The sequence below is a fragment of the Wolffia australiana genome, chromosome 18, assembly GCF_029677425.1.
Source record: "Wolffia australiana isolate 7733 chromosome 18, ASM2967742v1".
NCBI classification, from domain to species: Eukaryota; Viridiplantae; Streptophyta; class Magnoliopsida; order Alismatales; family Araceae; genus Wolffia; species Wolffia australiana.
In genome coordinates this window covers 9,358,893-9,374,744 of record NC_135852.1, presented here as the reverse complement: position 1 = coordinate 9,374,744, position 15,852 = coordinate 9,358,893, and the positions used below count along the sequence as shown (strand labels likewise).

The 15,852-nt window shown below is 35.3% G+C and overlaps 1 pseudogene; it reads left to right on the top strand.

The window, feature by feature from the left end:
* Nucleotides 1–11,077: 11,077 nt before the first annotated feature.
* Nucleotides 11,078–11,171, top strand: LOC144715377 (small nucleolar RNA R71; annotated as a pseudogene).
* The last annotated feature ends 4,681 nt before the right edge of the window (nt 11,172–15,852 follow it).

Here is a 15,852-nt window from a genome sequence, read left to right as displayed (position 1 = left end):
AGCCATGTGTTTCTTGTATCTATTAAGTATTCAAGAAAAACACTTAACATGAGTTTATGTTTCAAAACTGATCAATATGGGACATTTTGCCTCTATTGTCTGCTTGGCCAGCCAGAAATTAGGGTCGAAATGTCATTTGATTGGTCTACTTTATGCAAAAAAATTATAATATTTTTCTAATAATTTAGGGAGTAAAAAGTGAATTCATAAAAAGTAGGTATTAGAAAGTGAATTTTCAGTTAACAGATTTTTTTATATTTTTAGGGTATGTTATTTTAATAGATCATGGGTCTCACTTGACTCGACCAATACCAAGTCTATTTGACTAAGTCATCAAACCAAGTCGAACTAACCAAACTAACATTATTTTTACAAAGTTTTTACTTGTTTTCCTCTCAAGAATATTTTGAAAAGTTACCGCTTATTCTTAAATATTCAGATAAATTATTTTTAAATAAATTATTTAAAATTTTATTTTAATCATTAAATCATTTTTTATGATTTCTTATGAAGTAAGTTCACTTAAAATGTAAGAAGAATACTTTAAAATGATTTAATGATTAAAATAACATTTTCAATAATTTATTTTAAAATAATTTATCTGAATTAAGAATAAGCGGTAATTTTTCAAAATATTCTTGAGAGGAAAACAAGTAAAAACTTTGTAAAAATAATGTTAGTTTGGTTAGTTCGAGTTGGTTTGATAACTTAGTCAAATAGACTTGGTATTGGTCGAGTCAAGTGAGACCCATGATCTGTGGATGACATTGTGGGCGCCCACACAAAGTGGGCAACAACTGGGAGTGATGGTTTGAGATGAGATGTGGCATGCAGTATATTAAAGATGATGAAACTTTTTCTACAGTAATAACTTTTAGATATTCCTGAAGATGTTTTACATCTATAGATCAAGGATATCAACATATATAAGAACCTAGAAAAAGGACAAACAATCTAAATGTAAAAGGTGGAAGACCACATTAACCTTTGTAGAGATATTCCCTCGATGAACTTTAGTGATTCTCCTCCGAATCTCCTTCTTCAAGCTTCAGTGTTTTTTGAAATCTACTCTTGATGACTCATGAATGAACTCAAATGAGAATATGACGGATTTTTTCCCACAACGATTGGAATTGTGAACAAAGTTGTAGGGTGAAACAATCAGCGGGCAAAAGAGAGAATTAAAATAGAAAAATCCAACGCATGTAGTTTATGTATTAATTCTACAATTTTGAGTGGCCAGCACTATTTCTGATGCATATTTCATACACCTTTAAAAGGATTAGTGGAATGCCATTCAAATAGGAGTCATCCCTAAAAATAAGGAGGCATGTAAGACAACCTCTTGAACTCCTTAATGATGGAAATATATGTGCCTGACAAGCCAATCACACATTCTATATCTCATTCCATTTTTTTTAATTGAACAAATTCAGTATAGTTTATGTGGGATGCTTATAATGAAGTCCATGAATACATGATCGGTCATAGTGAATTATGATGAGACCGTAATATGGAGATCACTAGTCTTTAAGCATGTGTTTCGAATATTCCTATTCGAAGGATTCTCAAGAAGGACAATAAAGTATATAGATAGAATAACAATATCAAGGCTTACTCATATGATGGGACGAGTATGACTGGTTCTATAGCCATTAGTGTGGAGACACTAAATATAGAGAATGGGTGGTCTTTAGTCAAAATACTTCATTGAATTGACCCGTACAAATCCTTGAATGGTATCATACCAAACTGTCATTCAAGTTGATTCTCATCACGGTTGTTATGTGGTCATTAGACTTGAGACACTAAAGATATCTTGTGGACAAACATTTGTACTTTGGCTATAACCTATAAGTCTCAAATCGTGGGACTCTAAACATTTTTAGTTTGGTATATCAAAATTTTCAAGAAGACGATTGTGTGGTCAATATGGGATCGTCCACCCTAGGTGTAAGATGAGACAGCTCAATGAAAATGATCTGATGAAGTCCTTAGCCAAGGCAGTAAAATATTGGAGAAGAGTTCTCCGCTGATTTTTGAATCCATCAGTACTAAATTTGAGGATCGATTAGGTTTTGATTGTTGACCATACCCTATGTCATCATACAAGCATCAAGAGGATGAGGGACTATATGCACAGGTAATCGATGATGAACATGTTACATGAGTGAGTAGATATACATCCCTTTGTATCTTCTAGAGCAAGAGGTGTAGGTTGGCACCCCACGGGTTGGAGAATCAATCTATTGATTGGGTTAAATTAATCTGTTTTTAATTACTTTATATGATGATATAGTAAATTAATGTGGAAGGCCAATAAAAGTTAATCAGAGTTGTAATGATGATATAATAAATTAATGTGGAAGATCAATACATGGGCCTAGAGGGTTACACACAAATGCTCTTTTGAACATCAGAAAATATACTTAAGTTTTTGAGCTTTTATGAAAAATACCCACGTAGTGTAACTAGGGGAAGGACTTTAATGAAATTCACATAGGCCTTATTTGATGTCATTATTTAACCAATACTTCAAATTTTAATGTGTGTGTAAACAAAATCATATGGCCAACAGTATATTTTAAATCCATAATTTTTAGGGTTCACATATGAGACCACATTGGTTAGTGAGATGAAAAATTTTTAATCCTTAATCATATTTATATATATATATATATTTAGAAAGTAAATTCCATCTGGAATTCTATTTTTCCCATCATAATAATACAATCTACATCTTGGAACTTGATTAGTTCAAAAAGAAACCACAAATGGAGGTATTTAAATTAATTTTTAATTTCTTTAAATAGGAAAAATTAAATCATCCCATAGTTTATACCCTTGAAATGGCATGCATGTCCATGTTATTGATGATATCCAACAAGTCCTTTTAGCTGCCTTAAATCATCCCATAGTTTCTTCTAGCCCTTTAAAAATGATATCATAGTTGCCTCTTGAAACAAGTCCAAAAGGAAAATGGTGAGAATCAGGGCGGCATGGTCAATTATATGAAGTTGAAACCTTTTTAGTAGACTAACTAAATTAATAACATCTGGATATGAAGATAACATGTTTTTTCTTGAAAATGGAATGCTCTTTGCAAAGCTTGTGGATCTTTCTAAACAAGCCATGCCTTATTTTACAATAAAATTGGTCATGGATGGAGCCAAAACCATAGAATTACCTAAAAATTAGGGTGAAAACAGAAAATATAATGCTAATTCAGTTCATTTACTATGAAAGGGTCCAGGGGGCACTACGAACTTAAAATTGATAATGAAATATTCCTGATCTTTTACACAAAAGTGTATTCCTATGAGATAATGTGAAAGTCAATTATAGTGCTAAGTTGAATTATAAGTATTAGATAATATGACTTGTGTTATGTTAGTTGTGATATCTGGTATTTAATCAAACTCTATTAACTAGAAGTTGTTTCCTGCTATGAGGCATTTAAACTGTATTTTGACTATTATGTTCAGTAAATTACATCTCATAATATCATATTTGGAAAATATTATTTGTATTATCTTTTTATCAAATATTAAATATCTTATAGCATTTGTAATATATAGTTCACTCACATTTATATTATGTACACTGCAAAAATAATTTGAAAACTGTTTTTCCCATTGATGAATGACCATTTATTTGATGAGAAAGTAGGATAATGAACTTTTAGTTTAGAATAATTATATGAGATTCCTGGGAGCATGTGTTATTGAATATTTTGGAAGGTTGAGTTCATAACACACAATATATAAGTTCATGCATCTTTCACCAAGCTAATACGTGAATGATAAAACCATTGAATGTTTCCACATAACAATATGAATAATCCAGATATATTCAATTTTTTTTTGACGTGCACATTAAGATCATTGAAATTGGGTGGCTTAATTTAAATATTTAACTTTTAAAAAAATATTTAAGACCACCTCATTAGACTACTCGTCTGGTTTAATATTTTTATTGTTTTAAATTTTATTACTGAAATTTATGAAAATTTGCAGTCAATAAACCTTAGTGTTTATATTCCAGATAATAGGAGTTGGGTTTGGTGGTCTTGATTGACTGTCCAAAAAACTAATTTTTCAACAAAAAACTATAGAACTTGAATTGATGTTAAAACTATGAAACAAAATATTTTCATGTCACATTGTGTGGAACTGGTTATGGCCTCAATTTTTCTTAAAGATGTTACCTCCAACGTATTCATGCTATCATTGAAATGATAGATCTCATATTCAAATTTCACCATTAGATCTGTTGGATCCTCTCACCATTAAGTCACACTTGAGAGGGAGGGAGAATTCTGTGAAGTTCGGAAGAAAAGGGAGATCAAGCCTAGTATTACTGAGGATTTGGAATGGGTGCCACATAATTTATGCTTATTTGGAAATTTTTATTAATGTCCTTTTAACATAAGAAAATCCACCAACATTCATAAATCTTAATTAAAGTAACTCTCTAGGTACGTGCATCAGTCTATTTAGATAACTTTAGTAGTTATTTTAATAATAAACTACATCAGCATATAGATTTATGAAAGATGGAATTCACTTCATTTGGAATGTTTGTTGGGAAATCAAGTTACACCTTGCGCTCTAATAGATAAATACTATTATAGGACTGATATGCGTCATGATTAGGGAATCACAAGTTGTAATCGAAACACAGCCGTCCATCCACAATATGTTTTTGGTTTCTTACGTCTTGGGACCACCTACATGAATGTGACATGAATCCACCTCGTTTATGGCTAGATAAAATACTTTTTAGGGATTCATATGGATCAATTCTGTACATTTTTTTACCTAAAGAGCACCCATCACTTATCATTAGTATCCCAAGACAAATGGCCACAAAATCAACTATTGTTAATATATGTAAGATTAGATAGTGATATTCATTTTGGTTATTTTGACATTCATCTGGAGTATCCACTTGATCAGCCATAGGAAACTTTAGACATAAGCTCATTGTTGGGTTGATGAAAGATAAATTTAAGATTTCACTTTATTCTGATATCACCATCATTCATGTATTCAATTTATTCAACCAATTCATCATAAATATTACAAGCAAATAATAGTGAATATACATTTATCGTAACCAACTAAAACATGACATAGAAGTCTCATTGGCTTGACGGACACATAATATGTATCATTAGTTGTAATAAAAAAATCTGATTTCCATAGTTGTAAACAAAGATGGAAATGATGGAACAAGAGGAGGAAAAAAATAAAGTGATATTAATCAATACTTTTGATTTCAAAACTATTTATTTTTGAAAAAATGTGCATTGAAAACATGAAACAATATATTTCATAATGTTTGACCATTTTTTATATTAGTTTGAATAATTGATCAAAATATCATAAATATGTTGCATGATATGGTAAATTGTTGTTCATTTTTATGATTTTATTAAATTTTCATTAAATTAGAAATATTTATGATTTCTAAATTTGGTCATACTTAAATGATTTGATTCTTTTATATCAAATTATGGATTCAGTAGCTCTTTTACTTGCAAAATCGTGTTTAATAACAAGATGATAAAATAAGTAAATGTTACATTCAATGGTCAACTAGGTAGAAGTAGATTCAGTGAAGTTATATGGATAACTTTATGAATCATCAATTCGATGAGCTAGGGAATATAAATTTCCTATCTGTTTCAAGTTTTGGTGAAAAATAATTTCAAAACAAAGACTCCAGGTGAACAAGTGATTTTTAAAGATAGTTGATGATGCTTACGTATCTATTTATTTAGATGACATTTTGTACATTTCGGATATGATGGATATTATGTAACGGTCAAGACAAATCACACCACCATGTTTATTAAAGTTCATTGAGTAAAATATTTTATTCTTCACTATTCTATTGTGAAGTTTATATTGAAGTCCATTAATACATGCAATGGCATATGAATTATGATGAAATGATAATACAATGATCCCTAGTCTTTAAACATGTATTATAATATTTCTTTTCGATGGATAGTCGAGATGGGAATCAAACTATCCAGATAGAATAGCACTAAATGAATCTACTTATACAATAAGTATAGCTGATCATGTGGCTATTAGTGTGGTGAAACTAAAGACAGATTGTGGGTGCTCTTTGGAGAAAGAGTTTATTGAATTGATCCAAATAATCTTTGAATGGTATTATACCTAAACATCAATTAGGTTGATTCATGTCATGGATTGATCTGAGATGACAAGAACATCTCGTGGATGGAAGACTATAGTTTTACTACAATGGCTGCTGATTACAGGGGGGTCGATTCCATGTGTGATTGTCAGATTTGTAGGCTGAAAAAGAGGCAACTTGTGGTAGTGAATATCAGAGATGTGTGCACCATAAAATTATTACAATGAGATGGGACTGAACTTTGTGCATTGTTTCTGGGATTGGAAAGCTTGATGTATTGTCTATCCCCACAAATACTTGCTAAAGAAAATGGTCAGTTACTTCACATGGAAAGGATAAGAGATCACGCAAACCATGTGTCACTTCCCCAAATGAGCAAGTAACGTTTTTTCTCTAAGAATCTTGATCAAAATTTAACCATCTTTCTACAATTTTAGAACAAGAGTGGATCAGATAAATTCATGCATGAGGCCATCAACAAAAAGATAAAATGAGATAAGAGGGGGAAATATTTTAAATATAAGTGTCTGAACTCTCTCTGCCCTTGGAAATATTTCACTTTGTAACCTTGATCAATCTTCTCGATGATTTTAATTGAAAATTAGACTTTGCAAGGGCAGTGTAGTGGGATATTGGAGAAGATATTATCTAATGATAATTGTCATATTTAACCATCATTTAAGATAAAGGATTACACATATTCAGTAACCAATCACAATAAAGGTTCCACGAGAACTTTATTCACTACACTACATCTTCAAGAGCATGAAGTATATTCACATGTGAGTTATGGTGCAGGTGATGCATCACCACATCACACACTCGTGATTTCTTTATTTTTATTATATATTATTCTCGTAAGGAGACGTGGCAAAAGTGCAGCTGTTAATCTAGAATAAAAAATAAAACCTAATGTAACACGACGTTCCGGGATCGAACGGCTCGTGTCACACAGCAGCGGTCGGACGAAAATGCTTGATGCAACGAGATTAAATGATGCATTCGTGTCGTAAATTCAACGAGAAGTACGATGGTAGTCGGATGACCCAAGGCGTAAACACAGATGACGACACGGGGGGTCATGGCACGGACTGGCTCCCAATGACCCGAGTGTCTGGCTCATAAACTGACGGTGTGGGGAACGTTCACCGTCCATGAGCATCCACGCACTTATGACCGACAGCGGCACAAACCCGACACCCATGAAAGATAAGTCCTACCACGAGAACGGTGGCTAGTCCTATTACAAGCGCAAATACTCTCGGGGCAGGGGAATAGACAAGGACAGTGTGGAGAATGTAATGATACTACAAAGTAAAGGGGGAGGAAGAGGAGGGGACCTGCATTGGGCGAAGTAGGGTGAGATCATCATGGAGGGATGCAAGTCTTCCCAAAAGTAATCTCGCATGTCCTTGAAGAACTTCTTTCTCTCATTGTAGCTCCATCTTGAAGGGACCCTTCCTGTCACCAAAAAATTGACAATGTTTGCAAACCATGGAACATTTCCTGTCTAGATGGCTAGAATTTGCTCATGCGGAAATGCTTCATGGATAAGTGAGGGATCATTTACTTTGACCCTAGAAAGATGATCAGCAACATAATTTTCACAACCCTTTTTATCTTTAATTTCTATGTCAAATTCCTGTAATAATAAAATCCATCTGATGAGCCTAGGTTTAGTTTCTTTTTTAGACAAAAGATATTTTAATGCCACATGATCAGCATAAACTATTATTTTACTACAAAGCAAATAAGGTCAAAATTTTTCTAAAGCAAAAATTACAGCTAGGAATTCTTTTTCTGTGGTAGATTAATTGAGTTGTGCATCAATTAAAGTCCTGCTAGCATAATATATGGCCACAGGTTTCTTCTATTTCCTCTGTCCTAAGACTGCCACTACAGCAAAATCCGAAGCATCACACATGATTTCAAATGGCAAGCTCCAATCTAGAGCTTGTAAAATAGGTGCATGTGTGAGGGCCTTCTTCAGCTCTTCAAAAGCAGAAATAGCATTTTTATCCAAAATGATTTCATTAGTTTTACTAGAAAGGAAATTAGTCAGAGGTTTGGAAATTTTAGCAAAGTTTAGAATGAACCTCCTATAGAAACCTGCATGGCCGAGGAACCCTCTAAGGTTTTTATATTTTTGAGAAGTAGAAGGCCCTCGATGACTTCTATTTTGGCCTTGTCCACTTCCAGTTGACAATTGTTGACCTTGTGCCCCAAAACCACTCCCTCTTGTACCATAAAAAGAGATTTTTCCCAACTTCGCACAAGGTTACTTTCAATGCATCTTTGAAGAACTTTAGTGAGATTTAGAAGGCAATTTTCAAAGGAATCTCCAAATACAGAAAAATCATCCATAAATATTTCTAAACATTCACCTGCTAAATCAGAGAATAAAGAGTTCATGCATCTTTGGAAGCTGGCTGGAGCATTATATAGGCCAAAAGGCATGCATCTAAAGGCATATGTACTTATAGGGCTAGTAAAAGTTATTTTCTCTTGATCATCACGATGAATGTTAACTTGATTATATCCTGAATAACCATCAAGAAAACAAAAGAAATTCTGTCAGGATAGTTTTTCTAAAATTTGATCAATGAAAGGAAGGGGGTAATGGTTTTTCTTTGTAGCCTTATTTAATTTTCTATAGTCAATACATACCCTCCATCCAGTTATCAGTCTTTTCTGGATTTTTTTCTCCCTTTTCATTGATCTCTACTGTTACTCCACATTTCTTTGGCACCATGTGAACAGGGCTGACCCATTGACTATCAGAAATGGCATAAATAATACCTGCATCTAGCCATTTCAATATTTCCTTCTCTAATATTTCTCTCATATGTGGGTTCAGCCTACGTTGGTGCTCCCTAGAAGGTTTAGAATCCTCTTCCAAAAATATTCTGTGTTCACAAATTGATGAAGGGGTTCCTCTAATATCCTCAAATGTCCATCCTAATGCCTGTTTATGCTCTCTCAATACCTTAAGCAGATCATTTTCTTAAGGAGTAAGGGACGAGGAAATAATCACAGGTAGGGAATTTCTACAATCTAAGAAAGCATGTTTCAATGATGATGGTAGAGGTTTAAGCTCTAAGTTCAAATCTAGGGAGAGGGTAGGAGGATCAGGTTCTGCTTTTTCCTGGTTGGTGTCATCTACTCTCAATAGAAACCCTCGAATAACCTCAACATCATCCTCCTCTTCATCACAAAATCTTAAATCTTCGTTACTCCATTTAGGACATTTCATCATCTTAGGTATGTCTAATTTCACTCTTTCCTCTCATACCTTAAATTCAACAGTCCATTTTTTCCAATCCATGATTGTTCTAGCTGTCACCAAGAAGGGCCTTCCTAGAATGATAGGTGCTAAACTTAGATCCCCTTTCACCTTGACCTCAGTTACAATAAAATCGGCGGGGATCTCACAATTTTCAACCTTTATCATCACATCAGATAATCTACCCTCTGTTTGTCTAATTGTTCCATCAGCTAGCAATAGATCTATGCAGATTTCCTCTAATTCCCCAAAACCGTATTCCTCATATAAAACTTTTGGAATAATACTAATACTAGCTCCCGTATCTAATAATACTCTAGAAAAAGTCTTTTCGCCAATTTCACATGTATTAAAAGGAGCTCCTAGATCTCTCTTTTTAATGGGAACAGAGTTTAAGATACTAGAGGCATTTTCAGAAAGTTTAACTACCTCCTTGGTTTTCCTAGATGTGCATGAATCCTTTAAATATTTATTTTTAAAAGGTGCACATTTAATCATATCCTCTACGGCTACTGACATAATGGCTTTCTTGAAATTCCCTAGGAGTCTATACTCATAATCAGGAGAAGACTTAAGGGGTTTTAACGCCGAAGGATAAGGAATGGGAAGGGTGTAAGTTGAAGGTAGGGGTTCCACACTAGGTGATGGAGCCTCTCCTTCTCTTAGGTTATTTTCCTTCAATTTTGTTTTTCCTTGACTAGGTGAGGATCTTGAAGTTCCTTGCCATTTCTCAATTTTGAAATGGCTTGAATTTCTTCAAGATCTTCCTCATTGTCATGATATAGGCTTTCCTCTTGTAAATGGCATAAATTTTTGGGATTGATGGAAGCTTGAGTTGGAAATCGACCTGAGTGGGAGTTGGATTCAACTCCCTTACCTCCATGGTCAAATGTCCTTTGCTTCAAGCTCTCCAAAAGTTGTCTTGTCTGCTCTTGGGCGTCCATCATCATCTTCGTCTGTGTTTCCAACATTGATTCCATGCGCATTTCCATTTCTTCCCTTAGCCTTCAATTCTGCTGCTCTATCATGTGAGAGATCACAGGTGTTAGAGTAGACAAATCTTGTACCTGGTTTTGTGGAGCTGCTTGATAAGGCTGTTGTGGTGGGGTCTGGAATTGGACTCGTGGCTGGAAAGGTGCCTTGGTTCCTTGGGAGTAGATTCCTTGGTTGTTGTAGATGGGCCTTTTTGGTCCTTCCAAAGACTGCTGGTTGTAGTTCAACACATGCACCTCCTCCTCTCCTAGTTGACATGCTCCATCCACATGATCTCTACTAGAACATTGAGAACAAATCTTTGCTTTCACAAGGGGTGAGTTAGGGAGAAATGCATTCTTTAGAGTGGAAGTTAATTCTTCAAGCTTCTTGTTGGTTTTTCTTACCCCTGCATGAAGATCAGCTTCCCTTGAAGTTACTTGTAGCACTCCCCCTCATTTTGGGTTGGTGTTTCTTCCATTTTGACTTGTTCCTATTTCCTGCAGGCCAGTTTCAGCCACCATTTCCAAAAGATCAAACACTTCATCCTCATAAGCCATATAGAATGAGCCATCAGCTATTTGATTCACTTTGCTTTTAAAAATATCAGGAAGTGATTCATAAACAATTTCAGCTAGCTGATATTTTTCTATTCCATGGTGAGGGCATTTTCGGATTAATTCATTGAACCTTTCCCATGCTTCACTAAATGCTTCATGATCATGGGGATAAAATTTCTGAATTTCTTTTCTATAAAAATTAGTTTTGGAAAGGGGATAAAATTTATGGAGAAATTTATTCTGCATTTCTTCCCACAAGTTAAATGTTATGCCTAAATTTCTGTACCATGCGAAAGCCTTATCTTTCAAAGTAAGCGGAAAATATTTCATTGTTAATGCTTTAGTAGTTAAACCAGGAATATTTTAAGAGGAACATCGAATGTGAAAATCATCAAGAAATTCTAAGGGGTTTTGAGAAAAATGACCAGTAAATTCAGGGAGAGAGTTAAGTAGGGCATTGTCATACCTAAACATAACCCCCTCACCTACATTGATGTTGATGACAGTTTGCCGTAGACTTCCTGACGGAGTAGATCTATCCAGCATCGTCCTTCTCCTCCCTTGTTGTTGTTGACTATCTTTTGCCATATCGACTTTTTCTTTATCTTGAGTTGTAAGTGTTGCTGGAAGGCCAGGATATTGAGTGTCTAGATCTTCCTCAGCACTAGTCCCAACCTTAGACCTTGTTAAGACAATCAATCTCCAAAAAAGTAGTTAAGAAGTACCGTTTATTGAGGGTTAGCTGTCCTCAACTTCGGCAAAAGAGGAAAAAAATAAAAATTGACTAAAAAAAATCACCGTACTCCCCGACAACGACGCCAGTTGATGATTCAGATTTGATAGGTAATTAGTGATGGGCTAACTTCACTAATTAGTGTCGTTGGTTTATCCGAATCAAAACAACAAAAATTTATAATAACCTTACTAGCGTAGGGAGGGTAAGGGTCGATCCACAAGGAGTAAGGGTTTTTTTCTAATGAATTTGTGCTTTAGTTATATATTTTCTAATAATTTTAGAAGTAGGCTCACTACATATGAAGATAAATAACAAATTAAATAAAAATATAAAATAAAGAAAGTTAACATATAATTCTAAAATGTAAAATAATATTAGTAGGTAGAAAATACTTTTTTGGGATTTTTTAGGAGTATTTTAAAGCCAAAATAAAATAGAAAACGAAACATCTAGCGCTCTGGACTTAGTCAAAATTTGGCTAAGTCCGGATGCTAAATGGGGAAGTGACTTGGCGGAGGAGAGAGAAAAAAATGGCATGCACTAACTTCACTCTAGAATGAGTTCTAGAATGAATTTTTGAGCGTGGTTGGATGCGTTGGAACCGTCTGAATATTTTATAGTTGATTTAAACTAATTAAAAGACAAAAGATGAACAGGTAAGAGTGAAAAGGGTAAATAATAAGGTAACCTCTTTGTCACACCCTTCAAGGCCCAAGGGACTTGTTCTCCTTTCCACCAGCTTCTTCAGCCCTGGATGCTTCCTGCTCAGACTGGCACTCACTAAGGTGAATGGATCTATGACTCAATTGAACTTAGGCCACCAAACATTACTTGAGATTGAATCACAAGATGAATATTACAATACGGTGAAGGGGTTTATATAGGGAGAGAGAGCAAATGAGAGCCATTGGATTTTTAATACAATGGATGGCCAGATCTTCTTTTCTGGGTCATGATCCACATCCATTATGGTCCTAAAATCAGCATTGAGACCTTTTAAATACCCTAGGGACGTTCAAGACTTCTTTCCTTAATTATCATTAAAGGTGCTATCTTTAAGTCTCCACCCTTAGATTTTTTTATGGATTGAATGGCTGGATCTTCTTCTCTGGCTTGGATCCACATCCAAGGGTGTCCTCCAATCAGCATCCAAGCACCTGAAATGTTCATAAATAATCATGACTGGACCTTTCCCCTTGCCCTCCTTTCTTTTGCCCAAGATGCCTCTCATAGTGGGCTTAGTGGAGCTTCGTTAGTGGGCCTTTACACTAGAGCCAGCTGTCTTGATTTGGGCCTCCTTTCTTGGCCCAGGGTTGTGATTGGGCCTGCTCCTTTGGGCCAAATAGCTTCTACTTCATTTAATTATCCCCTTTATTCATGAAAGTTTCACCTAGTTCCTGCATCTTCCACATAAACTAAGAAGAGAGTGAGATTCATTCCACTTAACTCATTGAGTTAAGTGGGGTTAGTCCCAAAAATGACAATAATGAACTCAAAATTAGAAAAATGTGATTTTATTTCATGATTTTTCACAACTTCAAATAAATTTTGATAATATATCCAGATAAAGATAAAGAAGTAGATAAATTAGCTAGAATTACACGTATATATTACTATCATTTTGGATTTATCAATGACCACTAGAGAGCGGCAAACGTCGTGGCCCTAAATGAGATTGGGAGAGGCAGAAGGTGATAGAATGCTCACGAGTAGAGGATATATTTGGTTCTATCCCCACCGTGGCATCGAGTAATGTCGGTCTGGAGTGTCATAGACGTTTAAACTTCTTTCGATAGGGCTTCTGTTGACTTTGGCGGGCTAGGGACTACCTGGAAGAAGTGTAAGAAGATGGAGTGGTAGCGAAAGGAAGAGAAGTAGATGAAGAATAGAGCAGGGTTGGAGAAGGAAATCCCATGAGCACAAATGACAGTGTATGGGTATTTATAGGCGCCACAAGGCGGTATGGGCATTTAAGGAAATATTAAACGGGCTGAGCGTCACCATGACGAAGGGCATGATGATGTGCATCGGCCTTCATGACGTGGATTTCCGGCAAGTGAGAATCCCCTCGGGACCAGGCGACAGCTGGCTTGGAGCTACGTGAACATGTTAGAGAACTGGGTGGCCTGAGGGAGTTGGCGGCATCCATACTCAATTCAAGAAGCTTCGCCAACTCCTCGTTAGTCGAGGTGTACGGATTGCGGCAGCATGTGGACAACACTTCACTGTGGCATGTGCGTGGTGGCGTACGACCTCTGTGACACTCCTCGGTATGATGATGTGTCACTATCTTAATAGGCCTATGCAAAACCAAAGTGGGTACCACATTGAGTTTCGAGCGTACCCATTGAAATCGTTGCTTGCTTAATCGCTTGGTGAATAGATCTGCAAGTTGGTCATTAGTGGTAACAAAGGAAACATCAAGACGGCATGTGGAAACCGGTTCTCGTAAAAAATTAAATGCAAGTTTGATATGTTTTGTTTGAGAGTGAAACAAAACATATGTAGTACCTAAATATGTAGCACCTAGGTTGTCAATCCAGAATGTAGGCGTCATACCTGGATGGAGGGGGAGCTCGGTAAGTACTGATTTGATCCAAATGACTTCGGCTGTAGCACTGGCTACTGACTTGTACTCAGCTTCCATGCTAGAGAGAGAGACAAAGGACTACTTTTTGGACGACCAACTAATCAAATTTGAACTGAGAAAATGAGGTATCCTTGTGCGGACCATCTATTAGTTGGGTCTCCTGCCAAATCTGAATCACTATACACATTAAGGTTCACGGAAGATGAACGAGAAAACGATAACGGATAATCAGAAGTTCCCTTTAAGAATCTAAGTAAATGTCTAACCGCAGCCCAATGTACGTGTTGATTGATAATCTCAAATTTAGGGGTTTAATTCGTCAATGGTATTTGAGATTATTCAATAAAAAAATATTTAATTGTACTTAAGAATACTTAGTTAGTGATGAGTACGGATCGTCTTCATAGGGAATGATGATTAAGGAATTAATTTCTCATGCTAGTGATGATCAACAAGAGGATTGATGAGGGCAAGATTTGAAGATATGAGCTACTGATATCGATTAAAAATATGTAAGTTATGTGTTAATTTAACTTAAAGAAAAGAGTAAGTGAATGTGACGAACAAGATGCTGGACGATGGTATGAATGATGATAGTGGTAGAATGTAGACTGTTTGATGGAGAGGATAGGGAGAGTAGATAATGGAGACGTAAGTAAATGAAATGATAAATGAAAAGTTGATAAAAAATATAATTATGATAACAATGATGTCGAAAGAGAAACAACGTAAGGCGAAGACACTTACCTTAGATCCTTACGTTCCTGTTAGGATCATGCCAATTTGTGAGTACCGGTAAGCTCTCCCTCTTCTCTTGTGATGCTTCCCACACACCCAAGACACCAAGAACGCACTTGATGGATATCAAAACTCACTATCTTTCAATCAGCCCACATAAGTAGGAAGCAAATTCAAGATGAATTTCACAGTATTCCAGGCCTCTATTGAGAAATTATGGATCAAAAGAGGAGGGGAAGATGTAGCGCTGAAAATTTCAGCTCAATCGGAGTTATAGATCAAAAGTTATGGCCGTTTGAAGTTTAAGAAATCCTAGCCCTTGATTTCATTCTCTCTCCACATCAGTGTCCTCGTTTTCTGTGTCCATTAAGAATTCAAAGTGCACGATATTAGGTGCTTTTTGTATTCCATGTGGGCGCTATTTGTATTCCGCACCACATGTACCTGAGAAAAGGACAAAGAAAATAAAATAAAAAGCATTAAAAAAACTCTTTCTCGAGTGCCAACATGGCGGCGCATCAGCGAACCACGTCACCGTCTTCTCTATTCTTTATTTTAAATGAGTGGGCGCGAGCGTGCCAAATCTCTCTATGCCAAAAAAAAGGCAAAAATACTTCAAAATTTCATATTAAATAAAATAGAAGCCCAAAAAATACGTATAAATATATATATATACATAATATATATATATATACATAATATATATATATATATATATTATGACTTAGAAAAATGATATCCTTCCAAATTTAATGTCTAAAAATTCCAGAAAATTCATACTCTGTCTCAAAAATTATATTAT